General features: G+C 42.1%; 1 protein-coding gene across 14 annotated transcripts in view; it reads left to right on the top strand.

The window, feature by feature from the left end:
• Nucleotides 1-24,607, top strand: part of msi2b (musashi RNA-binding protein 2b) — a 237,049-nt gene that overhangs the window by 55,014 nt on the left and 157,428 nt on the right. The window lies entirely within an intron of this gene.

Genomic DNA, 24,607 nt, shown 5'->3' with positions numbered 1-24,607 from the left:
GTCCAGAACAATGATTAAGCTTGCAGTGTTTTTTCTGATATCTATTGCTTCTCAGGTCACAAGGCTATATTTTCACACTTAGCTGAAACCGCGCCTGTTATCGAAGGCCGCGTCTCACTGTCTGCCAAACTGAGTAGGTAATTTATTGGAATGGACTGCCTGATTCCTGGCTAAGTAGGTGTCACATTAGTGGTGCTGTTTGTTGTTAAGTTGGAGAAAGATGTCTTGGTTTAATGAACTGTCTCCTCAATTAAACTAGGAATAAACTAATCTCACGAAGAGAGATGTCTTTGGTGCGAGAAAAAAAGAAATGTAGTAATTGAAATCTTTGGGTATCTGTGGCAGTTGTTTGGGATAAGTGTGTGTGCGTGTGTGTGTGTGTGTGCGTGTGTGTGTGTGTGTGTGGTGTGTGGGGGCCTGTCTGGGTTTTCTGAATTAGTTTTCTGAGATGAGAAGGCTGTATATTACTTTGTAGCCCTTCCCTGATGACTCTGCATGTCTGCCTACACAAAGATTTGCCATACTGCTGTGGGATAAGCTGATACTTAGCTTGAGATAAGGGGTTTGTGTGTGTGTGTGAGAGAGAGAGCGAGAGAGAGCGAGAGAGAGCGAGAGAGAGCGAGAGAGAGAGAGTAGGCCAATTAATAGTGCCTTTGCAGGCAAAGAGAGAGCTTCCTGGGAGGACAGCAGGTGGCATGGGGCAGGAAGGTCACAGAATCTGTCTCTTCGGATGCGGTGCTCTTCCTGAACCCCTTTTCTACTCCATGACAGCTTACACACACACTCACACTCTCTCTCTCTCTCTCTCGCACACACACACACACACACACACACACACACACACACACACACACACACACACACACACACACACACACACCGACACACACACACACACACACACACACACACACACACACACACACACACACACACACACACACACACACACACACACACACACACACACACACTTCTTTAAGAATTACTAGGAGGCCTAAGACACATTGAATTCACACCTCTACAGATCCAGAAAAATCCTTGCACGTAGGTGTTTAGAGCCGAAACTGCGTCACTGTTACGTCCCGTCTCTTTGTGCTAATGAAACCTATCGCCAATGGTTTCAACTCCAAACATTAACTCACAACATGATCCATTATTCAACTAGATTCCTCACTTCCAAAACCACAATCTTGTGTTGACGAGAGAGTTTAGCTCCGCCCACAGATGTAACCGTTTCCCCAAAAGACGACTCAGGATGATTTCAACAGAGGTGTGGGTTTATGAAGAGAAGGGGAGGAAGTGTCAGGCTTTTATCACATGCAGGCTTGCATACAGCTCTAAAAATACTACCTGTTCACTCAGAAATCATCAAAATTCAGCAATTCGGATGAAATAATTTAGTTACATTATATATTTTAGCAAGTTCTAACATTTGAATATGTCATTTTTGATACTTATTCTGAATACTTCTCATAATCTCTGTTAAATATGACACTATATCTGAGAATTTTATATATTGCACAGCCGTGTTTGTCCTGATGATTGTGCAGAAAGTCTGCTTATTCCGTGTCCAATTAGAGGAGATGGATTATACTCACTCGCAGGTTTATTGTAATCAGCTTGGACCACCTCTGTAAGCACAGTGTGTTTATTTGTCTAAGCTGAAGGCACTCTTCAGCACTGCCACCTCTCTCCAGCTCCCTCTCCTGTCTGTCCTGTGTCCTTTATGCTTGCTCTGGACTTCTCTGTCCTTCTCTTAGCTTCACTTTGGTTTCATTTGGCCTGAGAGTTCTTTCCAAGCCAGTGCTACAGTCCACCTACAGTCAGTTCATTGTGCCTCATGTGTCCTCGCTCATATCAGAGCGGGTGTTGTGCCGTGGGGAACTTTTACCCTAAGAGGACACAGACCTGAGAGAGACCTGAGAGAGAATTAGTATGCCAGTGCTGCCAGCATGAAATTACTATCATTTAGAGGAGCAGTCTCCAATCTTATCCGAAAATGGCCGGTGTGGGTGCAGGTTTTCATTCCAACCAAGCAGAAGCCACACCTGATTCCACCTGTTTCATCAGCTGTTCTCGGCTTTTAGTTGACTCTGGTGTGGCTTCTGCTTGGGTGGAATGAAAACCTGCACCCACACCGGCCCTTTTCGGATAAGATTGGATACCCCTGGTATAGAGAATAAAAGATGTATTGTCTCATTGTTTATTTGATCATCATGACTGCTCATCAGTTAAGCAGCCAGGGGTCATGGCAAAGGGTGTGAAGTCTTTAGGGAGATTCCATGATTAGGGTGGACTTCATGTCCCACTGAGTTTCCATTTATAAATAAGTACGTACAGTAAAGCCGAGAGATATTTTAAACACAGGACACAAGATTTGTACGTATTTTAGATTGAGAACTTTAAATATAATAAAAGCTTCCTAATAATCAATAAAATACCTATTTATTGTATTCAATATCTCTAGATTCAATACTCCATTCCTGTCAGCTGTCCGTTACAGTTTATTAAAATATGTAGATGGTTGTCCCACTCATCCCAGTCTAGACTCAGGACACACCCACGGACCTTTGGCTGAACTTCTGATGCATTTGGCACATAAAATGTAAACACTTTAGAAGTTTTGAAGTCGTCATCTGATTGGTTTGGCTTCTGGGAAATGTGTGTCTATTTTTAACGGTCCACCCGGAAACATGGCCGTGATGACGCACTATTTTGCTCTTGGAAGAAGAAAGCTGTCATTTTCACAAGTGTGACTGTTTACGAGGATCAGCAAAGTGCTGGATTTATAATAATAATAATACAAAGTTCACCGTAGAAACTCTTTAATTCGCACAAATTTTTTTTCAACAGACTGTTTTTGTCATCGTGTCGTGGCATCGACTTATTCACGCTTCGAAAGAAAACAAATAAAGTGTGATTGGTCGCTTTACATGTCAGTCAGACCTCATGGTCGGTTCTTGGATAATAAAAGCTGCTGTGGAGTCCAGACCTCCTGCTGTCGATCTGAAGCGCTCACTCAGCCTGCAAATTCACAATAAGAAATGTCTGAAGATTCCACAGCAATGTTGCATCATACAAATTTCCTGAAGATCAAGAAAACAAGAAACAGAAGCTCTCTCAATCTGGGTCTTTTTTCACTGATATGATGTCACTGACTGACAAGGTCACTATAAATGCAGTAAGGTCATGAGACTGTTTCTAAACAATAACGTTTCATTTTTCACAGTTGCAAGGCCGAAACAGCTTCTCTATCACCCTTAAAACGGATATTTTTTCCAGGTTCACCATTGAATAGTAAATGTATCTATTTCTTAGTAGAGCGGCTGAACTGCAGCAGGTGGTGATTAGTCTACACGTCCTGGCTGCGTCCTGGTGTCTCTGTAACGCCATACATTTCTGTATCAGTCCTTAAAAACGTGCGGAGAAGAGACGAGCCACGTATTAACAAAAAGAAAGAAATAAAAAATAAAAAATGAGTGTGCGCTCTCCATAATGACAGCGTTCAAAAGAGCTCAGTGTTAATTTAACATACCTGGTGAACCGCTAACATTTAATAACAACGTTTCGATTCACCTCAGGCGCAGGTAATAAAAAGCGTGCTCCGCTCTGTTAGCACCTAGCGCAAAGCTTCGTGCATCACTGGGCACTTAAAGTCTCATTTGATGAGCTCATTTAATGGGGGTGTTTATGGATTCGCTATCCGAAGTGGAGCTCCGAGGCTGTGTCACTCTATACACACTGAGGCACAGAGTGAAAACACAGTACGGCTTCAGTGGCCGGAGTCTCGCTGGCGATCATCCAGAGATGTCCTTACTGATGAAACAGTGTAATCCAGCCAAGCGCTAGGACAACATAAACACTCATAAACGTGTCTGGCAACAGTGTGCAAACATGCTAAAGGTGTAATGTTATTGCTTATATAACCTTTCAATGATATATTTTCCTTTACATCATTAATTAGCACTTCTTTCCTCTTGAATATAGATTTTCACAGGCGTTTTCAGTAGCATACCGCGTAGTGTTTGCATATGCCATTGAGTACATACAGTATAAGAAGTAGTTTTTTTCTTTTCTAATTAAAACTCAATGATGAACTTTTGTAGTGTGTGGTGTGTATGTGGTGCAGTCTTATCCGTGAGCCCTGCAGTCATAATACCAGACGTGTTTCTCTTTGCACTGAGCAGGTTAGGAGTAACACCCCAGTGGCTTCACACAAGCAGGAACCACATAACAAAAGGTAGAAAATCTTTAAGATGGAGGAAATACTCAATCCTAAACTCGCTGCTCTTCAGTGCCCTCTGGAGAGTAGGAGGGAAACAAATGAGGAGTTAGCGAGGGATGAAAAGAGCAGGAGTGGAAAAGCACTGCCTTTTATTCTTTTTTCCCCTCCTGTCTGCAGGATTAGTTCGGAGGTGATGCTTACTCCCCACCTCTCGCTCCGTCGCTCCCTCCACCCTCGCCGGGTTGCCTTGCCGAGCCCACAACTGTGTTTGTTTCACTACAGACTCTTTAACAAGCTCTCGAAATGGTTTTCATAGCGTCTGTGCCAACCAGTGAAACCAAATCTTCTTGTGAAGATTGAAAACACAATTGATTTTGGTGCAGGCTCAGGCTGCCAGCCCACAGCTCCGTTATTCGCTTGCCCCCTCCATGAGCAGTGTCACTGATCTTCCAGAGCTCAAGATTGATCTCTTGTCTGTTCCCCACTTTTTTTTTTCTTCCCAATAGGTTGGACTCTGTTAGACTTGGAATCCATCTCTTACCTCTCTACACCTTACACCTTATATTTAAACCTGTACGGCTCACACCTCGGCTTTCTCGCGGAATTCCTTTTTTGCCGAATTTTCCCTTTATTGTTCCTGAATAGATTCAAATAAAATGTAAAAAAAAAAATTATAATTGCCTCTGACAGCTGTTTCTTAACGCACAGAAGGTTAATATTTTTATTTAAATAGTCTTGAGCACAAGGGAGCAGCCCAGACTGTCGTCTTAACAGTTGGTGTGTGTGTGTGTGTGTGTGTGTGTGTGTGTGTGTGTGTGTGTGTGTGTGTGTGTGTGTGTGTGTGTGTGTGTGCGCGTACTTTTGAAAGAGTTTTGCCATGAGAAAAAAAAAGCCGACTAGGCACCCCGAAGATTTCTCCTCAGCTCCAGGGGCTGCCGCAAAGCTTTAAAGGCAGCAAAATCACTGGCGGTTATGGGCTCTAAAGCTCCAGGAATGAAAGTGAACCGAGCATGCTGTTTGGGGAAAAAGAGACAAATGATTTAATATTCTCCCTGACCTTTGTTTGCTCTGAGTATTGGCAATGTATCCAAGAGTCAAGGGGGGACGATTTTTAAAACGCCCACTTGAGGATAGGAAGTTAAACAGCTTCTTGGCAGCCATTTCCATTTTAATTCTATCTGCTGTGCTTTTTTCTTCCTTTCCTCTTCTCCTTTCGGAGCAGCTCTCTGAAGCTCGTGGTGCACACCCTGTAACACTGACCATTTGTAACCCGCCTTCACTTGTTAGCCTACCGTTGCATTTAAGAGCCTTTTTATTTATCAGACGGCGCGGCTTTTATCGAAATAAAAGACGGATATTTGCGACGTAGAGGCAATTATTTTCACAGCTGCTCTTTTTTCTTCATTATTAAACATTTACACAGTACATTTCCTAGAGTTCTGTTACATTCGATTGTGTTTTTTCCCCTCTGGCTTTGATGCTTTTGTTCTCGAAAAGTTAATAAGCAATAAGGTAGAAATCCACGTGTTCATCAGAAGAAGGATTCACATATTTTTTTTTTTTTACGTATTTGGTCTTGATTAAAAAGCTTTCCCGTAAGTTAATCTAACCTGCTAATCTCTCTTTTTACTGATTGCTTGTTCTTCAAAGCGCCTGTGTACTAAGCTGATTTCAGGAACAGAGGAGCTGAACTCTCTGAGATGCTGTATATTGTAAACGGGGGGCACGCTCGCTTAGTGGTTAGCATGTTTGCCTGGCTTTTCCAGTGTTGGGGGTTTGAGCCCTGCCTCTGCCCTGTGTGTTTGTGTGTGTGTGTGTGTGTGTGTGTGTGTGTGTGTGTGTGTGTGTGTGTGTGTGTGTGTGTGTGTGTGTGTGTGTGTGTGTGTGGAGTTTACGTTTTCCCTGTGCTTTGAGGGGTTCCTCCAAAGATCAAAGACATGCATTGTAAGTTTATTGGCATCTCTGAGCTGTCAGTAGTGTGTGAATAGGTGTGTGTGTGTGTGTGTGTGTGTGTGTGTGTGTGTGTGTGTGTGTGTGTGTTTGTGTGTGTGAGATATTGTCAACCAGGTCTTCCCCCACCTTGTGCCCTGAGTCCCCGAGACAGAATCCAGGTTCCCCACAAGCCTGTGTAGGATAAGCGCCTGCAAAAAAAGGACGGGCGGATGGACGGTTTTATAAATGTGATCTGATTCCACCAGCTTCATGACCTGATTTACTTTTAGCACAGAACTGAAACTTGAAATAACTTAATGAGATTTGAAAGAAAACCAAAGAAAGCTTTGGTTTTTGTTAGGTCATTGATCTCGAAATTTCTTATCAGTGATCGTCTATACTAGAACACTGTAATAAAGTAGTTTAAGTATTACTAAGCTAAAAACATCATCGGCAAAGGGTGATGCGCTCCATATGATCAGGTTATATTCCCAGTCTCTAAAGGTTGCTCATGTGTAGTATGTTTTCATTTTCATCTCAAGTTTTCTGTTGACTTTAGTGAAACAATACGCTTCACTTGGTAAGTGTTTAAACACAGCACGCTCGTGCTCGGGTTACGTGTCACATGGTGCCGTGATGCTGCACTATGCTGTAACTTTAACACACATTATTTGTACCTGATTACTTTTATCTGCCAAACTACATGTTCCCTGAGGACACGATCGTGTTTTTAAATTATGAAACTTTTTCTGGTTGGAAACATTTATAAAAATGTTAACTGTAGTTTACAGCAGAAGGATGGATAGATGGAGGGAAGGATGGACAGATGAATGATTGGATAGATGGATGAATGGATGGATGGATGGACGGATAGAATGGATAGATTGATGGAGGGATGGATGTACAGATGGATGGATGGACAGATGGATGGATGAGGGGAAGGAGGGACAGATGGATGGACAGATGGATGGAGGGATGGATAGAATTAATAGATTTATGGAGGGATTAGATGGACAAATGGATGAAAGGATGGATGGATGGATGGATGGATAAGGGGAAGAGGGACAGATGGATGGACGGATGGATGGAGGGAAGGATGGAGGGATGGATGTATGGACAGAAAGATGGATGGATGAGCAGACCGTCATATGAGAGTCAAACACACAATCAAACAGTTTGTCACTCACTTAAAGAGACTAAACAGACAGACACACATATGTGACATGGGCTATTTGTTGCTCTGTAAGTGCAGTGCACTCAAAACCTTGCAGTTAATACATGACATGCAAAAAGGGAGTCGCTGTCTAGACCTCAACACTGTCTTTTATGTGCAAGGAACAAAGAGAACAACAGGTTCATCCATGTAACTTTGACTTAGTCAGACTCGCTGCCATTTTATAAAGGACACAAACATGATGCAACATCAGAGAAATCATCAGGAGAGAATAAAAAACTAACTAACAGTTTGGGGAATTTTATACTTATTCTCTTTGTGGGCTAATATGTTCCACATGCATAAGTCTAGCGTGGTGTACAGCATGCTCTGGACGTCTCAGACCACACCGATAAGCTGGGATTTTCTTTTTACTCAGTTATTCTCAATAATATCATTTCTAATGACAATTGTTGTCAAATCTGTTTTAATCTCATTAATTATATGAGTCTTGATGAACATTTTAATGAACATCCGTCACTCAAGAATAATACGAAATCTTTTTTTTTTTTAACATGCGAAGTTATTCTCTTTTGTCATATTGTATCTAGATTTTCTCTTAAAGTTCTATACCCTTTTCATGCGGACATAATGTCATTGCTACTTGCCTTGGCTCCTGCTTCTGCTTTATCTAGCTAAATCTTTCAAATGGGGTTCCTCTGGATAAGCATGGATTGGCTTGATTTCCTTTGAACTGAGTCATTGGGTAGTGTGTAGATACGGCTTTCTGGCCAGGCACTTCTGTTTAAAGGAGCAGCTATTTTAAGAAGATTGACCATGATTGAAGAGGATTTGCAGGCCCTGCTAACATGAGAGATAGCACGCCTCAATCTGGGCTCTATTGGAGGGTGTGCAAGCTGTAGAAGTAAGATGATGGGATGGAGTGTAAAAGTAAAACGCTTCTCTCTCCAATGCCATTGCCCACATATGAAGATCTTTCTCGAAGATCTGCCAGGGCTTTTTGGCTCAGCCCCATCGACTGCATTGAGTGACTCTATCAGATTAGCTTCAGATGGTCTCTCTGTGCCTGAAGCAGCGTAGATTGCAATCTCCTCCAGCACTTCCTTGGCATGGAGTGTGCCAATGAAATCAGCGTGCACAACTATTAGGATTTAACAGGGGACATAAAGGCTATTACCAAGGAAACCTTGGCATTTTCAGCCCTCAGCTAGTAGCCACCTGCTCACCTGTGGTGGTGCTCTTGGAGTGGTAATAACTGTGGACTCAGGGGGTTTCCTGTGATCCTCCAGCCATAAGGGCAGATTCCAAGATGTGGCTCTAAAATAAAGGTTCACCTTTCAGGTCACCTCCTGGACTGACACCTCTGCTGGGTTCAGGGCTTCTGAAAGCATGCCAGTAACTGATATTTCCCAAAGTCTTCCAGGAGCAAAGCCACTGTTTGAACTGACAGCTTCTTTTTAAGCTAGCTTGCTTTTCAAAAAAACCCAAACAGTTGGATTAGCGGCCCGCAGTTCAAACTGCAGATTGTTGTGAACGTTTTTTTTTTTTTTGTTGTTTTAACTTTGGAGCCTTCATCTTCCAAGACTCTCATGTCACACCAGCAGAAGCAGTGGATGCAAAAACGAGCATGACTCAGTGTGAAAACAGATAATATGAGTTTGGTAAAGGACAAAAAAAGATAAAAGAGAAAATTATAAGCATCTCCTGATTGCTCTAACAGCATGGGTACTGATTTTGTGGAGAGCTGCCTGTTCGTTAGCGTACTGTCACATAATACGGTGCTAGGGTAACAAAAATTGACACAAAACAATATCCCACTGGGATATCTACCTCCTGTGCTTCAAATGTTTCAAAAACTCTTGGTAATGGCCTTGTTTTTTAGTTGTTTTTTGGTCTCTACTTACTTTGTGTGTTTAGATGAAGGTAGAAGCTTGCAGTGTTTTTTCTCTCCAAACTGTGGCTTGATGTAAAGCTTTAATGAAGCCTCGAAGGTATTGAGCATCATATACAATTACTGTGCTTACATGGCGGAGAACGAGTGTGTAAGTCGCACTTACTGGAGCCCAGAGCGCCGCATTGGGAGCCGTAGTGGAAGTCTGCCAGCGTTCGAGAGACACATCAGAAGGAGAAAAAAAAAAAACCCATCACACACATACTTACACGCACGCTCAATAATTAGACAGTATTCACTATGAGACGCAGCCTTACCGAAAGGGCATGTCCTTTTAAATGAGTGTCAACAATGGTGTGGTTCTGCTATGTCAGTTTGCTAGATGGAGGAGAAGAGCTGGATAACTGGATGAGGCAGATCGAATAGATAAATAGATCTGCTGCATGCCGGCAGTGTGTGTGGAATAGTGTGTGTGTGCGCCAGCAAGCTCTCCACGAGCATTCTCGTTGTATGAGTCAAGCACACAAGGAAACGTTGAAGGACTTGCCAAGATGCAGTCCTAATTAACTGAAATGCCAACGTTTACCCACTTTTTCCCCAAAACAAACTTTGAAATCATCTCTAGGGGGCTCAGCGGCCACCACTGATGAGACGTCGGCGTACCTGCCACAGAGGAACGTTTTCAGCTCAGGAATACACAATAGGGAAGTCGGGTTCATCCTCGAAAGAGATAGCTCCTGCAGTGTAGTCTAGCGAGAAGCCAAGGTCAACCATCTCCTCATATCATGTTCCTATTCACAGTGGGCGTCTCAGACAGCAGGGATGCTATCCCCTCTTGTTGCTCGAATGATTAGAGAGGAGGAGGTGAGAAATAAAAGAAAGAACAATAGCTCGCTTCGGATGCTATTTATTTTTAAGGAGCGACACAAAACCCGAGAAGACGTTCTACGTCTTAGCATGAGGTATACGGCGCACCTTGTAAAGAGATTTCTAACAAAGCTCCTCAATATTGCGCTGGCGAAATAGCCTTGACAGAAGACAGCACATCTCCTGTCACGCTAATGATATATAACTGTTTATAAGGAAGCGTATTGTGTATGACACTTCAGGAAATGATACTTTCAGAGTCTCCTAGCAGCTCAAGCTTTGAGCCAGAGCACACACTTGCTTGGCTTCTTTCCCAGACAGCGGAGACCCTTGGAAATTAACAACATTCACGATCCATTAAAATAAATACTATTTTGGGGGACTGATTTATTCTTTCCAGAAAGTTTCCAACAAGAGCAGCGTAGCCCTATGAATGTCACCTTGAACAGATTAAGACAAAGATGGACTGTACCTGTTTACACCGATTGCGAGTCAATCTTACATTTCTGGCTGTCCTGGTAAACATTTTCAAGGCCGCGTAGAGGAACCGGAGACGTGATATGCCTCAGTTGCCCCCTCGCAGGCTGAGAGGAAAAGACAGATTTGTCATTTTACCCGACGCCATTGAGGAGCTGACCAATCCGTCTGCGCTGCAGCCTCAAGAGCACAATTCCACAATGAGGGAGTGAACGATGAACCTCGTTCAAAAGGAGCGGAACAAAGCGGACACGAGTTCTAATTTCCCTCCGCAGCAGGTGGTTGTCATCCGTCGTTCCAAACAGCTGGCTGGAGGCGGGCGAGAGAGGAGGCCGGGGCTTAGTGTCCCCTTCAGCCGTCTTAATGACAGCATTCAACATTCTGTCCTCCAAACCGCACCATCACTCACAGATGTTCAGAGCATTCCCCTGAAGTGAAGACCTCCATATTGGAGTCACCAAAAAAAAAAGTAATTAGACACAATTGTTGTGAGTGTACTGGGACTTACTATATGATCTTGAACAGATTGATCTCACTGAGTTTCGGTAAAGTGTCGTTCTTTGGTGTGGAATGAGAGAAGGAAGGCAAAGTGGGAAAAATCTGATGCAACACCTTCTGTTCTGGAAACCTCTATCTTCTCTACCATCACAAAGCCAGCTGTTTACACAAGTTTTCAGTAGGAAGGTAGGACAAAAGCGTCTTGTTTTTCTAGATTTCAGATGATTGATATATGAAAGCTCATATCATCACCCAGTGCCTCATTTTTATGCAAACCTGCCCTTCTCTTAGAAAACAATGCTGTATACCAAAGTATATGTCGACTTAAGTATGAATATTTCTGGTGGTTTTAATCCTCTTTACTTTTTTTTTTGAATACACTTCCAAGACATCAGCTGTCTTTCCCTTGTCATTGCTTAGGTGGTGGCTCAAGTGGTTAAGGCTCTGGTGAAGATTGGGGTTTAAGCCCCAGCACTGTTAGGCCCTTGAGCAAGGCCCTTAATCCTTTCTGCTCCAGGGGTGCTGTATCATGGCTGATCCTGTGCTCTGACCCCAACCTCCAAAGTTGGGATATGTGAAGAAAGAATTTCACTGTGCTGTATTGTATATGTGACAAAATAAAGGCTTGTGTTCTATCATAACAGTGAAATCCGGACTCAAGATCTGGTAGCTGCTGTAACCGGCTGCCACAAGCGTGACGCCATCTTAGCTAACAAACGTTCACGTGATAGATAGAATGTAAAGCTTGATTAAGTTATCTAAACGGATTTCTTCATAAAATCCAATTGCCACGACAAGTTCTACATATTGAACTTAACGGAATCCATTGTCATGACTACTTGTGACTCGACTACAGGTTACTGGTGTTTTACGGCAGGTGAACTTTTTTCGTTTCTGAGTTAAACCATCTTCAATGTTTTACAGTGTAGGAATAGTTCCTTCTATTATTTGTCTAAACATTTGTGAAAAAACTTTAATGTCTATTAACACGAGGAAGAGCGTTCAACAGTTAACAATTAGATCCATGACATAATTATCATGTGCAGTTAGCTTGTGTCAGATAGAGTGCAGTGCAGTGGAGTGAGTGAAGCTACAGAAACATAGATAAATTTAGCACATGAGTACAATTACTGATATGTTGATATGAATGAAAGGAAACCGAACATAATATTGTTTTAAAGTGCAGAATGTGCGCAACATGTGTGCAGATTTTCTGTGAAATTTGAAACTGAACTGTGCTACAGTCCGGCTGAGGTAGTTAGTGTTATAAGACAAAAAGTAAGTGTAGAAACCTCTGAGCTCTAGGTGTTCTTGTGGTTTTGATCTCAAATGGACTGCAGGAAGAAGCTCCTCTTTATTCCCTTTGCCTTCAAGGAGCAGAAACACTTCCCCGATAGCATCAGGAAAAACGGCGAACAGTTAATTTTTTTAATTTGTAATGCGGCTTGCAAAGATTTTGTGCTTTTTTTGTGTGGAAAGCTACTCAAAGCACAGAATACTTCTGTTAAACTTTTAGCAGTGACAACACATCTTTTAGTACTCATGTTAAGCGCACGTGAATCGTGAACACACGTTGATTGTAACGCAGTTAATTTCTGAAACATGTGGGACAATCCTGGAGGCCCTAATATCTGATATTTATAGTACAAGGTCAGAGCACGCTGACCTGTGACTGATCTCTGATCTTTGTCGTGTTTTGAAATTCACTATCAGTGGGAATGAAACACTGGGATGTTGTCTTCGATCCATTATGTTGTGATCTCTACAATCAGAGAATATTGGCCCTGTGTGAATTTTGTGCGAAGAAAGCAATAAAAAAGGAAGACAAATAAGTCATAATAATTGGCGCACATCATGGGTGATTATGAAGAAGAAGTAGAAGATTGTGGACTGTTTTCCTGTTGTGTTTCTGCCAAGCCTAATTATCTGTGATGCCTCATCTTAGCCGCAGCGTCGAACATCCTTAACAAATGAACAGAACTCACCGCTGGAAAAAAGCTGGCCAAGCGCAAGTGCGCTGTATTTATCTGAGCAAAGTGAAGTCCAAGCAGTGGTTTAATCTCTCACAACAGGAAGCAGAAGGAGAATGGAATGGGCTGAGTCATGTGTAATTAACATTAGCATGCATGCAGCAAACACGCCTGGAGAAAACCCACAGAATAGTCGCTTATACGCTTTTTATGCTTCTGATCAGTGACTGCACTGTAGCACAATACTGACCACAACATCGTGGCCATGATGAAGAGAAAATTTTTCATCATCCTCCCTTCGAATCCATCTGCATCCTGGTGACTCTATGTGGTTGCATATTTGTTAATTGTTTGGCACTGAATCGTAGTTGTAGTGGATTTAGAATTTGCATTGTGAGATGTTGTATTGTGAGTGCTGAAGTTGGACAGATTGTTTTGTTTAAGCCTCGTCAATTCTTGGTCCACGACTGACAGGCACTGCGCTCAGGTGGGTGCTAAGCTGCCCGTCACTGGCACACGCTGCCAGTCCCACTGTTTATGTTTATGACGAGCAGAGCCATGTGCCAACGGACACCCGCTGAGAGAGCGTGGGAAGAGATTTTAGTAGCTTTTATGCTCCAAATCTCATCTTGTTACTCACCAAGTGTAAATTACTGTGCACATGTTGTACCGTCTGCCTTTCTACGCATTATACTCAAATTTCTATGTTAGCGCTTCTTTTTTTTTTCGCGCCTTGTTGGACAAATGTTGCCATTGTTGATCATGTCTCAACTTTTATTCGTAACTGCTGGTGAACCAGGAAAGTAAAATAAAAAAATGACTCACCGACTTAACGACTTTCGTTTAATTCAAAGTTTTCATTGGGCACGTAGCTATGTTTAAACATCATGCACATCACAGGGCTGAGACGCTGTAATTATAGCGCGTACTGTACTTCCGACTCCCACCACCTGCTGAATGACACACATCAGCTGAGGCACGACGTGGGTTGATGTAGAACAATTTTTACAAGGCACATTAATTTGCATGAAATTAGAAGCGCTGATGAAACCAAGTGAAATACAAAGCGAGCTGGACACAATGCTGTCAGTGCAATCACCTCACTGGTAAACATATCAAGAGAAACTCGCCAAAGTGTTGAGTGATGAATCCACTGTGTTAGGACAGAACACCACAGATCAACGCTGATGTTTTTGTCTACGGTGCAAACAACATGAACTACAGTAGAAAATGGATTAGAAGAGAATTTTACTCCTCAATTTATTGCTTCCCTCGAATTTACTGCGCTTAGTTGACCTTTCTTATTCCATTACTTTAGATATCACCTTTTATCCTGGGCAAGCAGACTTCCAACCAAAACCAGGTTCCCTGTGAGCCTGTAGGATAAGCAGTGTATAGCTTATGAATGGATGGATGCACACTGTAATGTCTATTACATGTATATGTATATTATTACACATATTCTATTACACACAAACACTGAAAGAGATGCATATCTGTATCTGAGAGAGAGACAGAGACAGAGAGAGAGAGAGAGAGAGACAGACAGAGAGACAGACAGAGAGAGTGAGACAGAGAGACAGACAGAAAGAGAGAGAGACAGAGACAGAGAGAGAGAGAGAGAGAGAGACAGACAGAGAGAGTGAGACAGAGAGACAGACAGACAGAGAGAGAGAAAGAGAGAGAGAGACAAACAGAGAGAGAGAGAGAGAGAGAGAGAGAGAGAGAGAGAGATGACAGACAGAGAGAGAGAGAGAGAGAGAGAGAGAGACGACAGAGAGAGAGAGAGAGAGAGACAGAGAGAGAGAGAGACAGAGAGAGAGAGAGAGAAAGAGAGAGAGACAGACAGAGAGAGAGAGAGACGACAGAGAGAGAGAGAGAGAGAGACAGAGAGAGAGAGAGAGAGAGAGAGAGAACTAAAAATGGCTCTTGGACAGATCATTATATCTTTATCGTTTTTACTTATCAAATAAATGATAGCATTTATGTAGACATTAGCCTACTACTAATACACAGTGCACCCAAGTGATAATACATGCATACTGTAATTGCCTGAGTAATAACACACACACACACACACATATACACACACTCACACACAAGTTCACACATCTGACACACTGATGTGTAAATGTAAGTGTGATGCCAATGATGAGAAACACTGTTATTATTTGCCTGATATCAAGAGAGTTGATGATTTTCAAGACTTTTCATTAACAACTGTTCATTCTTGGTCTTGTGCATTAACTGCCAATATAGAATGAAGAGGCATAACTGTACATTACGCCTCCATCTCGCATTCTCTTGTCCCCACGGAAATAATCAGCAGCTCTTGTTGTGTTGCTTAGCTAAACACACAGCGTTCTGTTAGAGTTTGCGAGTGCGTCATCCTGTTTGTAAGCTGTAAATATATTTGTTGTTGGAGTCTTGTAATAATTTACACTAAAGTTTTAGTAAAAAAAAAAGACTTTTTCAGTTTATTTTATTAGAAACCAATAAAACAAAAGACTGGCTCCAAATAGTTTGTAAAATCACTTTCTACACAAATCTTCTGCTTTTGGCTTTTCCTGTTAGGGGTCGCCACAGCGAATCATCTGTTACAGTACCACTACCAACTCTATCCTCTGCATCCTCTACTCTTGCACCATTTAACACATCCATACTGTATATCTCCTCTTTGACCTTCCTCTTGACCTCTTAACTGGCAGCTCCATCTCCCAACATCATTCTCCCAATATAACCATCTCCATCCTCTGTACATGTCCAAACCATCTCAATCTTGCCTCTCTGACCTTGTCCACAAAACAGCCAACCTGAGCTGTCCCCCTAATGTGTTCGTTCCTAATTCTGTCCATCCTCGTCACTCCTAAAGAGAACCTCAACATCCTCATCTCTGCTACCTCCATCTCTGCCTCATGTCTTTTCCTCACTGCTACAGTCTGTAACCCATACAGCAAAGCTGCTCTCACTACAGGCTTCCTTTGATTCTTGCTGACACTCTTCTGTCACACAACAGAACACTCCTGACTCTTTTCTCCACCCACTCCGACCCACCTGCACTCGCCTCTTCACCTCTTTTCCACACTTTCTACACAGACGAGTTGTTTATTTGTTCAGACTTGATGACAGAATGTCACATACTGTAAATTATTTTGAATTCATGGCCACGATGGATTCGTCTGCATGGATTTGGTAAATAAATATATTTATATGTGTAATTTACATTTCATATTGTTTACCTCTTCTGAAAAGAGACAAAGGCATGAAAAGGAGCTACTTAATACAAGCATGAAAGGCAGAAAACAAAACGCTGGGCAGGAAGCGAGGCAGCGGTGTGCTGTGTGTGCGTTCGGTGAGAATGCTGGTATTTCCATCCTGTTAGTGACTGAATAATCGCATGTTGCCAGAGCATGCCAGGCCTGAATGTGACCTTTCTGAGGCTTGGAATACATAGAAATGCTCTGTGGCAGATAGATTTCATTCTGCACATCTTTTATATTGTAATTTACTGGCAATTTATGCATGCCATGGGAGAGCACTGTCACTGAAGCCTCTCAGATTTGGCATTTGGAACATTAAACACAATGGTCTGCATGAAAGAGGGACTTGTTTAGAGAGGCGGATTTCAGGGGGAGAGACAGAGAGAGACGGTTCTCACTGAGAGAACGTTTTCTCCTCAGTAATCTGCTTCTCATGGTTCAGAAGCTGAGCTTTAGCCTCCATCATCCCAGTGTCACCTGATTCAACACAACAGCAGAGTGTTTCTCTGTGTCTCTGTGTGTGATGCTGCTCACCTCCATTTGCCCCTTCTTCTCCTCCTGCTGCCCCCTGACACGCCGCAGGAGCCTCCCACCTCCCTGACCTGCCGCCAAACGCCACTTCCTGTATGGATGCACCGGAGTTCCATTGTGCTGGTGGAATGAAAATCCATTTATCGGACATTTAGAAACAAATATGTTTTTAGGATGTTTTTTTTTTTTTTTTTTTAAACCTTGCCCATAATTTTAGTGCACATTTTAGCACTTGGGGCATCTCAGAGAACTGAAATGGGTTTGATATCACCATTTATTTTGAAGATAGAAACATTTGAGTGAAAAAAATAACATTTTTGTTTTTTTAGAACTTTTCTATGAATATATTGTCCCTGGTATGTTCGATGGAAACAGAAAGATTCAGGAAAAACAATGTGATCTTAAAGCCCCGAGTGTCTTCTTTCATATGAGTCATTCATCACTACTATATGCCATGTGACATGACAAAGAAAGCCCATGCTGAACATAGACACAATCCATTTTTTGGTCTGTTGTAAAAGCAGTGGCTGTGTTTAGATTCTGTTTAATGTCCCATGTAATGAACACATGTATGTCCATGTGAAGAGCTAGCAGTGTTCTTGTGTAGCTAAAAGAGTTTAAACCTTTAATATTTGAAATCATTTCCAAGTCCAAGTTAAAACTCTCTCTCTCTCTCTCTCTCTCTCTCTCTCTCTCTCTCTCTCTCTCTCTCTCTCTCTCTCTCTCAGATTCGTCTTCCATCGTTCGGCACAAATGTCATATTTAGTAATTTTCTTTTAATTTTTATTGGACGTTCTCACAAGTAGAAAAAACACCGATTACACCGACCTATTTTTTTTTTCTCACATGCCATCCTTAGAAGGTTACCCTCGGAGTGTGGTGATACTGTTGAGAAAGGAAAAAAAGGATCCTTTTCTCTCCCAGAGGGTGTCTGCGGAAAACGAGTGCGTTCTCTCAGCAGTTAATAACCATTCACACCACCAGAATGCTTCATTACACACCTTGACCTCTGTGGCATTTTGTCTTCACTCGGGATTTTACGCCAACTTGGCAAAAATGGTCTGTGTGTGTAAATGTGTATGTGCATGAGAGAGAGAAAGTGAGTGAGAGAGAGAGAGAGAGAGAGAGAGAGAGAGAGAGAGAGAGAGAGAGAGAGAGAGAGAGAGAGAGAGAGAGAGAGAGAGAGAGAGAGAGAGAGAGAGAGAGAGAGTCACGTGGTCCAAAGATCCAGTCTAACTGTCGGGTGGAGTGTTTTGTAATTACTGCAGCTGCAGCTGTAGAGTTGAACAGTTCTGCCGGCTGGCTTTATTAGATTCTGTCAAACATCTCTCCTCTCTCACTCACTCACACACACACACACACACACACACACACACACACACACACACACACACACACACACACACACACACACACACACACACACACACTCACACACACTGGGCTGATAGTTCACCAAACCTGAGACACTTATACGTGTTTGCGTGTTCCTGATTTATTTCAGTACATACATTTCTGTACCCTTATGAATATAAAAGTGTAACAGTGCCATCAAACGTAAGTTGAATTCCATTTGCATTTGATAGACACTTGCAAAAATCAGAAAAAGCAGGAAGCGTAGTGTTGTAAAGAACCTGACATTGTAGCATGTATAAGATTGAGATAAAATTGAGGATCCTGATGGATTAGACAAGCATTAATAACATTGACATTTTCAGCCAGACCAGAGGTCAGACCATATGTGAGTAAAATTCACCTGGAAAATGGGCAGTTCACTAAAGGGGAAAGGACGCAGGACTTGAGAGATGCATATGAAAGTCGCCTCTGCTTTAGCTTTCATATTTCCGCCACTGATGTTTATCCCCAAACTGAACTAACAGCTTCAACCAGGATGATTGCAGAAAGATTCGACGCTTGCTGGAGTAGTGGCTGTGATACCTGTTACGTTGCATCTCGACTCTGGCTTGCTCTCTAAAGATTTACATCCTAAGTGGGAATGTAAACAATGTTGTGTGTATACACACTGGGAAATTTATAATGAAATGAAGGGGAATATTACATTATTGCATAATGCTTTTTTTTTTATTGTGTATGCCCAAACCCTGTGATTTATACACTCACCAACAAGTACATTTGTTTTTACTGTTGCTCATGAGGCAGTCATGCTGTCAGGAGCTGGTAATGCTGTCGTCTCTCAGTCTGGTGACTGAAGCTCCTCACTGAATGAACAATAACATTGTGAGGGAAGGAGAAGCTCAGTATCAGTCAACTAGTGAGGTGCAGTCACATCTGTGTGCAAAGCTCTCTGAGTCAGCAAGTACACAGTGACCTCGACAGCACTCACACACACACACACACACACACACACACACACACACACACACACACACACACACACACACACACACACACACACACACACACACACTCATTCACACACTCACACACTCATACACTCACACACATACTTTTCTGTACTGTACGAGACACACACTTTCTTATTCCCTATCACATGCTTTCTCTCTCTCTTTCTCTGTCTCTCTCTCTCACTCCCTCACTCACTCACTCACTCACTCACTCACACTCTCTCTCTCTCTCTCTCTCTCTCTCTCTCTCTCTCTCTCTCTCTCTCTCTCTCTCTCTCTCTGACACTTAGGCAGCTGTAATTTACACCATTTGAAGTTGTTTCATTTTTATTTCTTTCACCCCCCTACTTTTGTACGTCAAAGGCACTTACGATGTCCACTAACAGTAAAGCGCAGCTGGCCTGAAAGTGTGTCATGCTGTTTGTCATGTGTGTTTTACAAAATTAAGCCCCTTATTCACCACTCACACACACTTTATTGCCCTCTTCATGCGGGAACTAATCATGTCACAGATACAGGCCTTGATTTAAACGGAATAAAAAAAGGGGGGAAAAAAGCCAAATGCACCCAGCTGGAGGTTGAACGTCAGGTGAAGTGTTATTTTGTCAAATGGATGATAAGCTTATTAATCCACTTCAGTGCCTCCAATCCAGAATGACACTCCTGACAGCTGTGGGTGGTGATACAATAATCTCAGCCACAGCTGAATCACTGTCGCTCTTGTTTTCATGACCTTTTTACATAGCAAATGCAAACGAGGTGAGAGCTGGTGACGCTGGCACCGAGGGCCGAGGGCACACCCCGGGTTTCGTCCTGATTGCTAGTGACCTCTAACCTGGACGGGGAGAAGTGTTTCAGAGAAGGAAGTGTTTTGGCTCGGAGGAAAGTCTGGTTTGGTGTTTCAGACAGGATCAGAAGCACTGTGGTACATCAGTGTGTAATTAAGCACCAGAGGAAACATTACTGCAGTAATTCCAGGAGGCAGGAAGTCTTAAAGAAAACACTGCTTTTTTTCTTCTTCCTCAGCCTAAACTCTTTCCTTTGCATTTGTATAAAATGCATGTGCGATTACGACAGATGAGAATTTTTCCCCGTTTCCCGTGCTGAGAAAAGATCAGAAAATCAATCGACTTAAAAGACATTTCTAATGGAAGCTTAAGGGCAGTTGATGAACTGCATCAATAAAGGTTAGAAATATGTGAAGCCAAAACTACAATTTTCCGCTTCAACAATTAAGGTCTCACTAGTGCTATTGTTTTACACACAGAAATAACCAAAAGAACAGCAGCAATAAAACACACATGCTGGTAAAGGAGAATAGTACCAGGCTGGTGTGATGTGGCCTGTTGCAAAGTTGCTCTTACTACAGTAAGTTGTTCTGGAGCTGATTAATTTCCTCCAACTGCAGTGTTCAGGAGTGTTTAGTTCTTATTCTATAGGAAATTGCCAACTATAACAATCTGAATACATTAATGAGCAGTAGGGTAATAAAAAAACCTTTTTCTTTCTTTCTTTCTTTCTTTCTTTCTTTCTTTCTTTCTTTCTTTCTTTCTTTCTTTCTTTCTTTCTTTCTTTCTTTCTTTTTCTTTTTTCTTTTTCCATTTTTACTTTCTCTTTCTTTCTTTCTTTCTTTCTTTCTTTCTTTCTTTCTTTCTTTCTTTCTTTCTTTCTTTCTTTTTCTTTTTTCTTTTTCCATTTTTACTTTTTCTTTCTTTCTTTCTTTCTTTCTTTCTTTCTTTCTTTCTTTCTTTCTTTCTTTCTTGTAGTATTCTGCTTTTTCTTTTGCCAGTTGGTTTTATTCCCTCATTCCCTTTATTTTATTAACATGGTTCATGTGATTTTATTCGATCTTTTGTATTCAGGTTAAAGCAATTAGTTGTTTTCAAAAGAACTTTACAAAGAAACTTGACTTGGCTTTCAGATCATTCAGAGGAACTCATTTTACGCTGTGAATCGTCCTGGAAACAAACTTAGCTCTTGTTCATTGTTTGGTTGTAGAGGCTACAAACAGCCTTCCTCTATTGTTTTTACTATCTGTTAGTTAATAAGGCAAAATAGCAGTGTGTTCATGTTACCAAGAAACTAAAAAGCTCATAGACTTTGGTCCTGAAGACTTGGGGAAATGAATCAACACCGTCTTTCGGAGCAGATCGGAGAATTGGACAGTGTAGTGCTATGACAATCACATACAGTCTAACTCCAGTGTAAATCCTGTTTTCTGGCTGGAAACTGAGGCACTTTTCTCTGAAATAGCAGGCTTTTCTTTAAAAACAACAAATTATAGATTCAGATGTACAGATTCAGGGGTAAATACAGATGAGGTGAAAAACTCTGAACTGTTTCTTTAAAAGCAAGTGGACTGGAGTCTCCTCATGACAACCGCCACCTTCCTGCGTGGGAAGAAAGCCAAATCAAAACAGACTCATTTGGATGCGTGGCTTCATATTCACATGCCACGGCTTCTCCGTAATGACCTCCAGGGGAGCGAGGGTCACACGTCGGACTCTGTTATTTAGCAGATTGTCCTCTGCAGGTCCTTTTCCTTGGCTCTTGCCTCACGCTAGCACTTAGCCATCGGCTGTGAGTCTGACCTTCATCTAGTAAACAAGTCCAAGCAAAAGGAACATTTAAATGCTTTCCAAAGGCTCGTTAGTCGTCGTGGATGAACAGAGAACGCAAAGAACGCTGTCTTATTCCTGCCATGCTAAGGCAATCAGTTGTCCCTCTTCGCTTTGCTAGCTCTATGGCAAACTCGATTTGCCACATTATGAGCCACCTTATTGTCCTCGTTGCTTCTGGCAGTTTGCTTTGAAAATTATTTGGAGGTACTTTTGAGCTGCTATGTTCAGGCAGGTCCCGGCGTCTCAGTGGCACAGAGTTACAGCAATATTACTGGTCTCAGTTCAGCAGCAGACGACTGCAGTGGAATGGCCAGTGGGGTTTAAGCAGGTCTGAATCAGTCGAGTCAGGGTTGATGTTTAACCTTGCTTTTCTCAGCTCTGTGTCCTCCTAAGCCTGGGGAAAGCATAAACTACTTACTCACAGTGCTGTCGCCCAAAAATAGAGGCACAGTAATCACAATTACACAGCTTGTGGAGGGCTGAAGTGTCATTTAGAAAAATAATCAAAAAGTCATCTCTCTGTGTTTATCCCTCTTTCTCTCTGTGTGCCTCATTCTCTCGCTGTTCGTCTCTCTCTCATTCTCTCTCTTTCTGCATTTGGCATGGTTATTAGCAGGGCAGACTAAAGAGCAAAGAAAAGGTTGATGAATGACAGAGAAAACGGACAGATTGTATAGGGCGATGGAAAGAGCCGATTGCTCTTTCTAAGAAAAAGAGTGGGTTGGGATTACAGAGACTCCGCCTGCTAACAGAGCTCTATACCGAAAGCTGAGACGCATACAGCTGGCTTCTTAGTCACAGAATATATCTCGAAAGATATTTGGATTAAATGGCGAAGGATGAGTTCAAGGTTGTTTCATTTGGTACAAAAGCAATGTTGCCTTCTCCAATCTGAGGCGGGTGATGGTCAACGGGGTTGGGTCACGGTAATGAAAATATGATTTAGAAAGTTACTTACAAGTCAGAACACATAGATAATTGTCGTGTAAATGTTCTGCTGTGTTTTATTCCTAGGCAACAATACAAGAAGTTTATGAATTTAGGTCTAAACTAGATATTGAGGCTCTATCCCTTTTTTCCCAGATGACCAATACTTTAATAGATTTATTCTTTATGGCTAAAGCCCTGGTCCTGGCCTGTTAATTTCCTATCTATGCAATTAGCATCTTACTCCTTTTATAGATAAAAAAATAAAAGCAACCAACAATGGTCTAATTGTGCTTAAAGTCGAATCAATCGCTACAAACCAAATGTAATCACACTGATGGTGTAAGTCTGATAGACTGAAGCAATTTAATTTCTATTGCCTCTGACTCCCAGGTCACAGCAATTTACTGAGTGCTAATTCACTTTAAAAAATGCTAATAAAGATTTATTGAAGGATTCAGTGGCCATTTGAAGATGACTGGGACCTGAGGCTGAAGTGGTTTTGCTGGAGGGGCTTCTAATGGGGACTTAGTTCTGATTTCTTTTGTCTTCTGTATGTTCCTGCCTCTGCTTCTGTGTTCAGTGGTTTAGTTTGTCCTGATGTACACTCAAGAGGAAATAATCTCGTTAAACATAATATCGTCTGAGGGCAGAGTTCAAGGGGTCTCAGAGTATGAATATTGGAGAATACACTAAAAACCAACATCTCACGTTTCGTCGGTGGCTCCATGAAGTGCGTACTGGGTCCTAGGAAGCTACTGTTTGCGTGTGTGTCTTCTAAAACTGTCTACTGTCAGGATGCATCTCCCTGTGGACCTGCAGGCACCTGGGTTCTGCCCACAGCTGCACTGGGATTTAATGCAATTAGCTGTCCTGCTTATGACTCATGTGTTACTCAAGCTGGGCTTTGACACAGACACTTAGAGAGATGAAGCCGGAGAGGACTAACACAGAAACGCTAGCTAGATACATGGCAGGGTAAGAAAACCTTGTGCATGTATATGCGTCTGGCCTAGCCACTAATGAGTTCCACCTACGCATGGAGCTGCGAGTAGGCTGCACTTCCCAGCAAGGAACATGGTTCAGCCTCTTGTGTTTTGAATCATGGACTAAAGTGGACATAAATCAACAGCAGCAAAGGAGAGGGTGATTTACCGGAGGGTTGCGTAATGTGTGTGTGTGTGTGTGTGTGTGTGTGTGTGTGTGTGTGTGTGTGTGTGGGGCTGTGAGTACATGAAAATTATGCCACTGAACAGGGATGTCGAGGCAGCGGTGCATGCAAAGGTGAATGCAAATAAACTGCAGCAATGTAGGGTATTGCAGTGTTTTTTATTTATCCGGAGGCCCTCGCTGCTATTTGATTGCTTAAGAAATGAACAAAGACATTTTTGGTCATTAGGACGACCAAAAGGTTTTCGACGTTCTGTCAGTTCCACAACTGCCATGCTCAGGAATTTCCCGCAGTGCTATTCACATGCAGTGGAAAGGCAAACAAATATATACGAAGCAGTGTTTAGGAGCAGAGCTGAATTCATAAAGCATTCATGAAATACCCCAAAAAAGTTGATTCCATACGTTGTTCAATTTCTAAGGCTGTATGGAAAGATGGCATCGTCACATATGCATTAGGAGCCTAATGTTAATGATGAGAATTGATTATTGATTATGGCTTTCTTGCTACACACACTAGACGATGGGGCTATTACTGTTCCCAAGACAGAGTTGGAAGCCTGATGCTACAGAATTTTATGTTTATCTGTCACTTGTTGTTTATCATGAACTGCAGCAAAAGATTATTGAGATTATTAGTTATGAAAATCAACTGTGTTCATTTTAAACAGCTTAAAGTTTATTTGAAAGAAAAC

Source organism: Tachysurus fulvidraco, chromosome 11 (genome assembly GCF_022655615.1).
Source record: "Tachysurus fulvidraco isolate hzauxx_2018 chromosome 11, HZAU_PFXX_2.0, whole genome shotgun sequence".
Classification (NCBI taxonomy): Eukaryota; Metazoa; Chordata; class Actinopteri; order Siluriformes; family Bagridae; genus Tachysurus; species Tachysurus fulvidraco.
Note: the sequence above shows the minus strand (reverse complement) of the source record. Positions and strands in the feature narration are given on the sequence as shown.